This window comes from Phyllobates terribilis, unplaced genomic scaffold, assembly GCF_046119375.1.
Source record: "Phyllobates terribilis strain yellow unplaced genomic scaffold, ASM4611937v1 Scaffold_5__5_contigs__length_657084704, whole genome shotgun sequence".
Taxonomy (NCBI): domain Eukaryota; kingdom Metazoa; phylum Chordata; class Amphibia; order Anura; family Dendrobatidae; genus Phyllobates; species Phyllobates terribilis.
Genome location: NW_027362765.1, coordinates 652,292,129 through 652,305,211, shown reverse-complemented (window position 1 = coordinate 652,305,211; position 13,083 = coordinate 652,292,129). Strand labels below are relative to the sequence as shown.

General features: G+C 40.5%; 3 non-coding genes and 3 pseudogenes across 3 annotated transcripts; all 6 read left to right on the top strand.

Annotated features, from left to right (window-relative positions):
• Positions 1–789: 789 nt before the first annotated feature.
• LOC141150410 (U2 spliceosomal RNA) lies at positions 790–1,005 on the top strand (annotated as a pseudogene).
• A 1,115-nt stretch (positions 1,006–2,120) lies between these two features.
• Positions 2,121–2,311, top strand: LOC141149823 (U2 spliceosomal RNA). The gene has a single exon (XR_012246107.1). It is a non-coding gene; the product is annotated as a U2 spliceosomal RNA (small nuclear RNA).
• A 1,347-nt stretch (positions 2,312–3,658) lies between these two features.
• Positions 3,659–3,837, top strand: LOC141150482 (U2 spliceosomal RNA; annotated as a pseudogene).
• Positions 3,838–4,952: 1,115 nt separating this feature from the next.
• Positions 4,953–5,143, top strand: LOC141274678 (U2 spliceosomal RNA). The gene has a single exon (XR_012322949.1). It is a non-coding gene; the product is annotated as a U2 spliceosomal RNA (small nuclear RNA).
• Positions 5,144–11,527: 6,384 nt separating this feature from the next.
• On the top strand, positions 11,528–11,749 carry LOC141150440 (U2 spliceosomal RNA; annotated as a pseudogene).
• A 1,115-nt stretch (positions 11,750–12,864) lies between these two features.
• Positions 12,865–13,055, top strand: LOC141150037 (U2 spliceosomal RNA). Its single transcript, XR_012246309.1, has one exon. It is a non-coding gene; the product is annotated as a U2 spliceosomal RNA (small nuclear RNA).
• Positions 13,056–13,083: the final 28 nt, after the last annotated feature.

The window sequence follows — 13,083 nt, the reverse complement described above, 5'->3', positions numbered from 1 at the left end:
TAAAAATCCTGGAAGAGAGAATAGGTATCAGTCCTGTGGAACATTTTTCATTCAAAATTGTGGAAAGAATCTGGATGAATGTAAATTATAGTGTGTTATCTAATGAACACAGGGATTTACTCTGGTGTATAGTAAAAGACTGCCTGCCAACCCGTGAGTTCCAACACAGGCGTGGGTTGGTAAGATCTGAAGTGTGCCCAAGATCCAGGTGTGGGAATAGTGAAACACCCATGCACATCTTCTGGAATTGTAATTTTGCACAGACAATATGGAGGAAAGTGTGCAATATAGTGAGAGCTGTGAGTACTGTTAATTTTTTGGATTTTAACAGAGTATTTTATGGGATGGGGATAAGAGAGGAGGATTTTAAAATTGTATGGATTATTATTGCATGTGTGAAGGCGGCATTGTGGAAAGCAAGGAACATTTTAGTGTTTAAACATAAGGAAGTAACAGTCGACCAGTGTATTAAATTATGTCTAAGTTATTTGTACATGTATTTCTGGAGGGACAAAATGACGCTTGGCAAGGTGAAAGCAAATGAGAAATGGAAACAATGTAAATGGAATGAACTTACCTTGTAAGCTTTGATTTTTTGAAAACCTGTGGAAAAACAAAAAAACAAAAACAAAAACAAACAAAAAAAAATAGCCAAAACTATATAATTTTTTTAAAAAAAAAAAAAGAGGGAAAAAATAAATAAATATATATATATAAAAGAAAAAGAAAATAAAAGATTTGGAGAAGTATTAAAATTGGTAGAATGCACGATGATGGATTTGAGTCTTCTTATCTTTTTGTTGATTCCAAGACTTTGTAATCTGAGTCAAAAAAAAAAAAAAAAAAAAAAAATCTGTTCTTATCAGTTTAATATCTGATACGTCCCCTATCTGGGGACCATATATTAAATGGATTTTTAGAACAGGGAGATGGAAAAAGAGCTTGCTCTGTCCACTCCACGCATTGACCTGGTATTGCAGTATCTCCAGGACCGGTGCACCCCTTCTTTAATGCAGTTTCTAAAATCAGAAAGAATTGAATTCAATGTTTTTTGTTCATTTTGCTTGTTTGTCGGATTTTGGGATGGACTCTTTGGCTTTGCTTTTCTTCTCCTCATTGGATTTTTCATGTTCAAAGTTGCAGAAGCCAGATTACAAGCTCATTTTGGTTCAACTTCAGCAACTGTGCATTGCATTGCCATGTAATGTGATGCAATGCTATCTTTCTAGCTCTCCCTTTTTACTTCCTTTTGGATAAACAGACATATTAGGCAAGCATTTTGGAGCTTTCACCTAAATAACTACAGGTGGTGAGATAAGCTGCACAATATAATTGACCTTTCAGTATATTGTTGCACACACACCATCTATTTAGCAAATGCCCTTGTTATCAACAGCAGCCTTTTAAACTCACCTGAGCTAACAGGTATGTGCGCTGGTTACTCTGCTGCGCTTAAAATTTCTTTTTTGGTTTGCTACAATGCCTTTTCTGAAACGTTGTCTCCCTCTGCTGGAACACTGACTTCTTTCATTTAATGCCTGCAGACTATAAAAGAGAACCCAACCCAAAAAGTTTGGTTGATTAGTCTGTGGCATTCTGTTAAACTGTTGCTTATGGCGGTCTCTGTGAGCTTCTCAGCGACATTCAGCCAGCCAGGTATCCTGCCTGCAGTAGATGGAATGTGGCAATGGAACGCTGGCTGCGCGTGTCATAATAGGCTCTGAGCCTTTATATACCTGTGCACAGCAGCAGCCACCTTCAGTCTGCTGCTGGACAGCCAGCAGCAGCAGCAGCAGGAGAGGTATGTAATCAGGAGCCCTCCTGCTAAGGGTAGACAGCTGCTCGTTCCACCCCACCCCCCGCCTTAATTGGTTCTCCTCCCTTCCAACGGTGTTGAGGCGGGTGGGAACAGCAGGGGGTGAAGGTGCTGTGTTTAAAGAGGTGGAGTTATGCAGATCTAAAACGCGTGGATTGCAGCAGCAGCAAGCCGAAAAGTGCAGGCATGTAAGGGATCTAGAGGTTGACAACATGTCTTCTTAACGGGAGTCCAGGAGCTCATCTCCACAAATGGACTTTTCAGGATCCTTGGGTGGCTCCGTAGTTTGAAACCAATTCTGGTTATCGCTTCTCGGCCTTTTGGCTAAGATCAAGTGTAGTATCTGTTCTTATCAGTTTAATATCTGATACGTCCCCTATCTGGGGACCATATATTAAATGGATTTTTAGAACAGGGAGATTGAAAAAGAGCTTGCTCTGTCCACTCCACGCATTGACCTGGTTTTGCAGTATCTCCAGGACCGGTGCACCCCTTCTTTAATGCAGTTTCTAAAATCAGAAAGAATTGAATTCAATGTTTTTTGTTCATTTTGCTTGTTTGTCGGATTTTGGGATGGACTCTTTGGCTTTGCTTTTCTTCTCCTCATTGGATTTTTCATGTTCAAAGTTGCAGAAGCCAGATTACAAGCTCATTTTGGTTCAACTTCAGCAACTGTGCATTGCATTGCCATGTAATGTGATGCAATGCTATCTTTCTAGCTCTCCCTTTTTACTTCCTTTTGGATAAACAGACATATTAGGCAAGCATTTTGGAGCTTTCACCTAAATAACTACAGGTGGTGAGATAAGCTGCACAATATAATTGACCTTTCAGTATATTGTTGCACACACACCATCTATTTAGCAAATGCCCTTGTTATCAACAGCAGCCTTTTAAACTCACCTGAGCTAACAGGTATGTGCGCTGGTTACTCTGCTGCGCTTAAAATTTCTTTTTTGGTTTGCTACAATGCCTTTTCTGAAACGTTGTCTCCCTCTGCTGGAACACTGACTTCTTTCATTTAATGCCTGCAGACTATAAAAGAGAACCCAACCCAAAAAGTTTGGTTGATTAGTCTGTGGCATTCTGTTAAACTGTTGCTTATGGCGGTCTCTGTGAGCTTCTCAGCGACATTCAGCCAGCCAGGTATCCTGCCTGCAGTAGATGGAATGTGGCAATGGAACGCTGGCTGCGCGTGTCATAATAGGCTCTGAGCCTTTATATACCTGTGCACAGCAGCAGCCACCTTCAGTCTGCTGCTGGACAGCCAGCAGCAGCAGCAGCAGGAGAGGTATGTAATCAGGAGCCCTCCTGCTAAGGGTAGACAGCTGCTCGTTCCACCCCACCCCCCGCCTTAATTGGTTCTCCTCCCTTCCAACGGTGTTGAGGCGGGTGGGAACAGCAGGGGGTGAAGGTGCTGTGTTTAAAGAGGTGGAGTTATGCAGATCTAAAACGCGTGGATTGCAGCAGCAGCAAGCCGAAAAGTGCAGGCATGTAAGGGATCTAGAGGTTGACAACATGTCTTCTTAACGGGAGTCCAGGAGCTCATCTCCACAAATGGACTTTTCAGGATCCTTGGGTGGCTCCGTAGTTTGAAACCAATTCTGGTTATCGCTTCTCGGCCTTTTGGCTAAGATCAAGTGAGGTAAGATTGGGTCGCCTCTGGTTTCGGCTGGAGGTGGCTATTTGTCCCTGTTCCTCGCTGTGGCCTTCTGGCTCGGAGGGACGGGGAATGGTTTGGGGGACCCTTCTCCTTTTGGAGAGGGTTTCAAGAAGTCCAGCATCCTAGTGCACTTTTTTTGTGGCACTTGTCACTTTTTTAAGCGCACTCGGGTTTTGTACACGAATTCGGGCTTTCGATAAAAAAATCTGTTCTTATCAGTTTAATATCTGATACGTCCCCTATCTGGGGACCATATATTAAATGGATTTTTAGAACAGGGAGATGGAAAAAGAGCTTGCTCTGTCCACTCCACACATTGACCTGGTATTGCAGTATCTCCAGGACCGGTGCACCCCTTCTTTAATGCAGTTTCTAAAATCAGAAAGAATTGAATTCAATGTTTTTTGTTCATTTTGCTTGTTTGTCGGATTTTGGGATGGACTCTTTGGCTTTGCTTTTCTTCTCCTCATTGGATTTTTCATGTTCAAAGTTGCAGAAGCCAGATTACAAGCTCATTTTGGTTCAACTTCAGCAACTGTGCATTGCATTGCCATGTAATGTGATGCAATGCTATCTTTCTAGCTCTCCCTTTTTACTTCCTTTTGGATAAACAGACATATTAGGCAAGCATTTTGGAGCTTTCACCTAAATAACTACAGGTGGTGAGATAAGCTGCACAATATAATTGACCTTTCAGTATATTGTTACACACACACCATCTATTTAGCAAATGCCCTTGTTATCAACAGCAGCCTTTTAAACTCACCTGAGCTAACAGGTATGTGCGCTGGTTACTCTGCTGCGCTTAAAATTTCTTTTTTGGTTTGCTACAATGCCTTTTCTGAAACGTTGTCTCCTTCTGCTGGAACACTGACTTCTTTCATTTAATGCCTGCAGACTATAAAAGAGAACCCAACCCAAAAAGTTTGGTTGATTAGTCTGTGGCATTCTGTTAAACTGTTGCTTATGGCGGTCTCTGTGAGCTTCTCAGCGACATTCAGCCAGCCAGGTATCCTGCCTGCAGTAGATGGAATGTGGCAATGGAACGCTGGCTGCGCGTGTCATAATAGGCTCTGAGCCTTTATATACCTGTGCACAGCAGCAGCCACCTTCAGTCTGCTGCTGGACAGCCAGCAGCAGCAGCAGCAGGAGAGGTATGTAATCAGGAGCCCTCCTGCTAAGGGTAGACAGCTGCTCGTTCCACCCCACCCCCCGCCTTAATTGGTTCTCCTCCCTTCCAACGGTGTTGAGGCGGGTGGGAACAGCAGGGGGTGAAGGTGCTGTGTTTAAAGAGGTGGAGTTATGCAGATCTAAAACGCGTGGATTGCAGCAGCAGCAAGCCGAAAAGTGCAGGCATGTAAGGGATCTAGAGGTTGACAACATGTCTTCTTAACGGGAGTCCAGGAGCTCATCTCCACAAATGGACTTTTCAGGATCCTTGGGTGGCTCCGTAGTTTGAAACCAATTCTGGTTATCGCTTCTCGGCCTTTTGGCTAAGATCAAGTGTAGTATCTGTTCTTATCAGTTTAATATCTGATACGTCCCCTATCTGGGGACCATATATTAAATGGATTTTTAGAACAGGGAGATGGAAAAAGAGCTTGCTCTGTCCACTCCACGCATTGACCTGGTATTGCAGTATCTCCAGGACCGGTGCACCCCTTCTTTAATGCAGTTTCTAAAATCAGAAAGAATTGAATTCAATGTTTTTTGTTCATTTTGCTTGTTTGTCGGATTTTGGGATGGACTCTTTGGCTTTGCTTTTCTTCTCCTCATTGGATTTTTCATGTTCAAAGTTGCAGAAGCCAGATTACAAGCTCATTTTGGTTCAACTTCAGCAACTGTGCATTGCATTGCCATGTAATGTGATGCAATGCTATCTTTCTAGCTCTCCCTTTTTACTTCCTTTTGGATAAACAGACATATTAGGCAAGCATTTTGGAGCTTTCACCTAAATAACTACAGGTGGTGAGATAAGCTGCACAATATAATTGACCTTTCAGTATATTGTTGCACACACACCATCTATTTAGCAAATGCCCTTGTTATCAACAGCAGCCTTTTAAACTCACCTGAGCTAACAGGTATGTGCGCTGGTTACTCTGCTGCGCTTAAAATTTCTTTTTTGGTTTGCTACAATGCCTTTTCTGAAACGTTGTCTCCTTCTGCTGGAACACTGACTTCTTTCATTTAATGCCTGCAGACTATAAAAGAGAACCCAACCCAAAAAGTTTGGTTGATTAGTCTGTGGCATTCTGTTAAACTGTTGCTTATGGCGGTCTCTGTGAGCTTCTCAGCGACATTCAGCCAGCCAGGTATCCTGCCTGCAGTAGATGGAATGTGGCAATGGAACGCTGGCTGCGCGTGTCATAATAGGCTCTGAGCCTTTATATACCTGTGCACAGCAGCAGCCACCTTCAGTCTGCTGCTGGACAGCCAGCAGCAGCAGCAGCAGGAGAGGTATGTAATCAGGAGCCCTCCTGCTAAGGGTAGACAGCTGCTCGTTCCACCCCACCCCCCGCCTTAATTGGTTCTCCTCCCTTCCAACGGTGTTGAGGCGGGTGGGAACAGCAGGGGGTGAAGGTGCTGTGTTTAAAGAGGTGGAGTTATGCAGATCTAAAACGCGTGGATTGCAGCAGCAGCAAGCCGAAAAGTGCAGGCATGTAAGGGATCTAGAGGTTGACAACATGTCTTCTTAACGGGAGTCCAGGAGCTCATCTCCACAAATGGACTTTTCAGGATCCTTGGGTGGCTCCGTAGTTTGAAACCAATTCTGGTTATCGCTTCTCGGCCTTTTGGCACGATCTGTAGTGGGTTGTGACATTGGGCTGAAGGTTACTGTGGTGGCAGAACCGATTCTTGGCCTTTGGAGATATCCAGTGCTGCTTTTGGGAATCGGTGCTAAAGCTGCAGTGCCTTTTCTTTACGGAGGACGGTGTGTTGGAGGGAGGACGAACTTCGTGGAGGCTGCGATCCGTGTGTGATATTTTCCTTGGTATCTGGAAAAGAAGAGGAAAATCATGGAGACAAGGAGAAACCCTGGAGGAAGGAAGGAGAATCAAGCAAGCAACCCGAATGATTATTTCTCGGAGGAGCATCCGCTGAAGGACACCATCAGGTTCGTGGTTGCTCCTGACCACCGGCAGGTGAAAGATTCTCAATTTATTTTCAATGTTATTTGTATGCTCTTGAAGATCGACAAGGAGCATCTTTTTTGCTTTCAATCTTTTTTTTCTCGAGGACTTTATGATGTTACGCTTAATAAAGCCTCGCAGTGTGAAAGTGCCTATGCTCTTTATGAAGTAAATAAAGAGAAGGTAGAGCTGGAGGGGGTGAAAGTAATCCCCTCTTTTCAGTTTTCAATGAAAGTACTGACGATTCATTTGTTTAGTCCATTTATTACAGACTCTGAGGTTGAAAGTTACCTATCAATGTATTGTGACAAAATCATCCCTAAGAGACGCGGGGAAACACAGTTTGGAGTGTGGAACGGGAAACGTGTGAATGTGGTATCATTTAGGAAGAACCCGAATGAGGAGGGGGGCGTGTCCAGACCTCCGCCGCAGGTTTATATCAACCATAGCCGCGGTTATTTATTCTTCCCAGGGATGCCACACTACTGCCGTGTGTGTAAAAAATATGGACATCTGGATGCAGAATGTAACAAGTGTTTTAGTTGCATGGGTACTCCTCACCAGATGGATGAGTGCCCTAAAAATAAGAAAAAGGATGTAGAGGAGATGGACACATCGCCTGAAGAACAGCAACAAGAAGCTAAAGACGATGTGGAAGCAGGCATTGCTGCTGAAGAGGAAAAAGGGGAAGAGGAGAAAGAAAGGAGTGAGAAGGAGGAGACAGAAAGAAAGAGAAAAGAGGAAGAGGAGGGACGGGCAATGAAGGAGAAGAAGAAGGAGGAACGGGTTAAAAAATCACAAGAAGAAGAGGAAAGGAAGTTGGAAGAAAGGAAGAGAAAGAAGGAAGAGGAAAAACAGAAGAGGATAGAGGACATAGAAAAAAGGGCCATGGAGATAAAGAAACAGATGGAAAGGAAAAAGAGAGAAGAGCAGAAGAAAGAAGATAAGAAGAAAGAAGATAAGAATGAAAAGAAGAAGATAGAAGAACAGAAGAAAGAAGATCAGAAGAGAGAAGAGAAGAGTCAAATGTTGCAAGAAATTTCTCCACTAAGTAAAGGGAGTAGTTGTGGAGGGGAAAGTGATATTCCAGAAGTAGTGGAGTCCACTCCTACTAATTCCCTGTCGCAGAGCTTACCTTGCGCGCAGGTACAAATGGACTGCACAGAAAAATCTCTAAAAAGAAGTGTGGATAGAAGTGATAATGAAGGAATACCATGTGGTGGGAAAGTAAAGGCATTAGAAGCAACAAGTCTGCTGGGGAGTGTGTCATCTTCGGATGTATCAGATCTGGAGGTAGACCCATCTTCTCCGGCAGTAGAGAATGAGGGCGGAGGGAAGAGCCCTGCACTAAATGTTAGAAGATGATCCGCTCAATGTCCCTGAATGTTCAGGGGTTTAACGACCTATATAAGAGAACTGCTTTATATGATTTTTTAAATAATGAAAATATTGATTTTATCTTTCTACAAGAATGTAATTTGACAAAAAAAATAAGCTATGAATATTTACAGGGTATATGGAAGGGTAACTTATGCTTTTCTGGTGGGAACGAGTCAAAAAGTGATGGTGTGGGGTTTTTATGCTCTAAAGATTGGGAGATTGTAAATTATGAAGAGATATACCCTGGGAGGATTTTAAGAATTGATGTGCAGAAAAATGGGAAGAAAGTGAGGTGTTTTAATGTGTATGCAAATGCAGAAAAAGCCTTGAGATTACATTTGTTTGAACTGTTGCAGCTGTTTTTACCTGGAGTAGATCCATTAGTTTTAGGTGGGGATTTTAATTGTCATTTAAAAAATGTAAAAGATGGGTCAGCTTCATGTCTTAGAAATATTTTAGCAGCTTTTAATCTTAAAGATACATGGGCATTAGATGGACAAAAAAAGGAGCATGAAGTCACTTGGGTGGGGAGAGGTGTTTCATCCAGAATAAATTATATTTTTATATCTCAAGCCCTAACATGCTCAGGTTTTAAAACGCATTCAACACCTTTTTCAGATCATAAAATAATAGAATGTAGTTTTAAAATAGAATCAGATGTGGATAAAAGACCGTCACACTGGAAATTTAATGTATCCCTACTACAAGACGAGGTGGTTATGGAAGGTTTTAAAAAGCTGTATGAAAAACTGAAGCTAAAAAAAACGTTTTTTAAATCTATTTTTAATTGGTGGGATTTTGTCAAGAAGGAGGTAAAAATATTTTTTATTAAAGAAGGAAAGAAGAAAGCTGCTGCAAAACGTATTTTTTATAATGATCTTAATGCTAAACTGCAATGTTTTTTTCACCTCGAAAATAACGGATGTGATCTGCAGGAGGCGATCCGAACAACAAAAGAAAAGATCCAAAACTGCCTGAAAGAAAAAGGTAAAGAAATTATTTTTAATTCCCGAGTAAAAGTTTTAGACGAGGATGAAAAATGCACAAAATTATTTTTTAAAAAAATATGTGACAAGAAGGATTATATGAAGGTTTTGGAAGGAGAAACAAGTTTGGAGGGGAAGAAGATGAAAGCAAAAGAATTTTATGATGATTTATTTTCTGTTAAAAACACGGATGTGTCTCTAAAAAAACATTTTTTAGAAGGACTGGAAAAAAATTTTAATGCGGAAGATAAATCTTTTTTAATAGGGAATTTTACTAAAGAGGAAGTTTTTAATACAATTAATACGCTACAAAATAACAAAACGCCGGGAGCAGATGGACTACCTGTTGAATTTTACAAGTGTTTATGGGAGATCATGGGTGAGGATTTTTATGAAGTAATTTTAGAAGCAGAAGCATCTTTTAGTGTCCCAGAGTCGTGGTGGGAGGGTCTTATTGTTTTATTATTTAAGAAAGGAAATAAAGAACTGATTAAAAATTGGAGACCAATAACCCTTTTAAATACGGACTGTAAGGTATATGCAAAGTTACTAGCAAATAGATTAAAAAAGGTAATCGGCTCAGTAATAGAAGTGGATCAGACGTGTGCAGTGCCAAATCGGAGAATCAGCGACTCATTGATTTTAATCAGGGATGTTTTATGGGATGTTTTAGACAGAAAACAAAAGCTTGCTCTAATTACTTTGGATTTTGAAAAAGCGTACGATAGAGTTGCCCATGATTTTTTATTTGCAGTTTTAGAGAAAATGGGATGCCCGGATGTTTTTAGCAAACGTATTAAATCTCTTTACAAATCATGTTTTAGCAAAATATCTATTAATGGTTTTTTATCTGATAATGTAAAAATAAACTGTGGCGTTAAACAGGGGTGTCCCTTATCCCCTATTCTTTTTATTTGTGCAATTGAACCACTTTTAGCAGCTTTTAGGAGAGATAAGGTAATCAATGGTTTTTTTATTCCCGGGAGTTGCAATGAACAAGTTAAAGTGGTGGCATATATGGATGATGTGACGGTTTTAGTTAAAGACACTAGAAGCATGAACAGAGCCATAAGAACAGTGGATTGGTTTGGGGGCGCATCGGGTTTTAAAATTAACATGGAAAAATCTGGTATTTTAACTGTTGGTGATTTTATTGTAGATTCTGAGTGTAAATTAACAAGAATGAATGAAGTAAAAATTTTAGGTATTTATTTCTCAGAGTCAGGTGGTAATGTAAGAAATTGGGAGTCTCTGCTGGAAAGAGTTAAGAAAAAGATTACTTTCTGGCAGTTGAGAGATCTTACCCTGGAAGGAAAAATTTTAATTATTAGACAGGTTTTACTCCCAATGTTTTTATATGTCTCAACAGTTTTTATCCCCCAAAATAATATCATGAAGAGAGTTATTAAGGTATGTTTTAATTTTTTATGGAGATCCAAGATGGAAAGAGTAAAGAGAGAGGAGATATATAAATCAAAGAAAAAAGGTGGGAAAGGTTTTCCGGATATTAGGTCCTTTTTATATGCAAAGTATGTAGCGAACTGTGTATGCACTTTATTAGGACCAGGCTCTAAGCTAAAGTTGTTTTCTATATATAATTTAGGTTTCTATATTAGAAATTATAAATGGTTGGAGATGTCTCTAAATAGGCCTTATAGGTTTTTACCTCCAGGAAATTATATTGTTTTAGAAAAAATTTTAAGAGATTTTAAACTTAAGATGGTCGAAATAAATGTTCTTAAATGCCATAAAAAAATCCTAAAAATCCTGGAAGAGAGAATAGGTATCAGTCCTGTGGAACATTTTTCATTCAAAATTGTGGAAAGAATCTGGATGAATGTAAATTATAGTGTGTTATCTAATGAACACAGGGATTTACTCTGGTGTATAGTAAAAGACTGCCTGCCAACCCGTGAGTTCCAACACAGGCGTGGGTTGGTAAGATCTGAAGTGTGCCCAAGATCCAGGTGTGGGAATAGTGAAACACCCATGCACATCTTCTGGAATTGTAATTTTGCACAGACAATATGGAGGAAAGTGTGCAATATAGTGAGAGCTGTGAGTACTGTTAATTTTTTGGATTTTAACAGAGTATTTTATGGGATGGGGATAAGAGAGGAGGATTTTAAAATTGTATGGATTATTATTGCATGTGTGAAGGCGGCATTGTGGAAAGCAAGGAACATTTTAGTGTTTAAACATAAGGAAGTAACAGTCGACCAGTGTATTAAATTATGTCTAAGTTATTTGTACATGTATTTCTGGAGGGACAAAATGACGCTTGGCAAGGTGAAAGCAAATGAGAAATGGAAACAATGTAAATGGAATGAACTTACCTTGTAAGCTTTGATTTTTTGAAAACCTGTGGAAAAACAAAAAAACAAAAACAAAAACAAACAAAAAAAAATAGCCAAAACTATATAATTTTTAAAAAAAAAAAAAAAGAGGGAAAAAATAAATAAATATATATATATAAAAGAAAAAGAAAATAAAAGATTTGGAGAAGTATTAAAATTGGTAGAATGCACGATGATGGATTTGAGTCTTCTTATCTTTTTGTTGATTCCAAGACTTTGTAATCTGAGTCAAAAAAAAAAAAAAAAAAAAAAAAAAAAAATCTGTTCTTATCAGTTTAATATCTGATACGTCCCCTATCTGGGGACCATATATTAAATGGATTTTTAGAACAGGGAGATGGAAAAAGAGCTTGCTCTGTCCACTCCACGCATTGACCTGGTATTGCAGTATCTCCAGGACCGGTGCACCCCTTCTTTAATGCAGTTTCTAAAATCAGAAAGAATTGAATTCAATGTTTTTTGTTCATTTTGCTTGTTTGTCGGATTTTGGGATGGACTCTTTGGCTTTGCTTTTCTTCTCCTCATTGGATTTTTCATGTTCAAAGTTGCAGAAGCCAGATTACAAGCTCATTTTGGTTCAACTTCAGCAACTGTGCATTGCATTGCCATGTAATGTGATGCAATGCTATCTTTCTAGCTCTCCCTTTTTACTTCCTTTTGGATAAACAGACATATTAGGCAAGCATTTTGGAGCTTTCACCTAAATAACTACAGGTGGTGAGATAAGCTGCACAATATAATTGACCTTTCAGTATATTGTTGCACACACACCATCTATTTAGCAAATGCCCTTGTTATCAACAGCAGCCTTTTAAACTCACCTGAGCTAACAGGTATGTGCGCTGGTTACTCTGCTGCGCTTAAAATTTCTTTTTTGGTTTGCTACAATGCCTTTTCTGAAACGTTGTCTCCCTCTGCTGGAACACTGACTTCTTTCATTTAATGCCTGCAGACTATAAAAGAGAACCCAACCCAAAAAGTTTGGTTGATTAGTCTGTGGCATTCTGTTAAACTGTTGCTTATGGCGGTCTCTGTGAGCTTCTCAGCGACATTCAGCCAGCCAGGTATCCTGCCTGCAGTAGATGGAATGTGGCAATGGAACGCTGGCTGCGCGTGTCATAATAGGCTCTGAGCCTTTATATACCTGTGCACAGCAGCAGCCACCTTCAGTCTGCTGCTGGACAGCCAGCAGCAGCAGCAGCAGGAGAGGTATGTAATCAGGAGCCCTCCTGCTAAGGGTAGACAGCTGCTCGTTCCACCCCACCCCCCGCCTTAATTGGTTCTCCTCCCTTCCAACGGTGTTGAGGCGGGTGGGAACAGCAGGGGGTGAAGGTGCTGTGTTTAAAGAGGTGGAGTTATGCAGATCTAAAACGCGTGGATTGCAGCAGCAGCAAGCCGAAAAGTGCAGGCATGTAAGGGATCTAGAGGTTGACAACATGTCTTCTTAACGGGAGTCCAGGAGCTCATCTCCACAAATGGACTTTTCAGGATCCTTGGGTGGCTCCGTAGTTTGAAACCAATTCTGGTTATCGCTTCTCGGCCTTTTGGCTAAGATCAAGTGTAGTATCTGTTCTTATCAGTTTAATATCTGATACGTCCCCTATCTGGGGACCATATATTAAATGGATTTTTAGAACAGGGAGATGGAAAAAGAGCTTGCTCTGTCCACTCAACGCATTGACCTGGTATTGCAGTATCTCCAGGACCGGTGCACCCCTTCTTTAATGCAGTTTCTAAAATCAGAAAG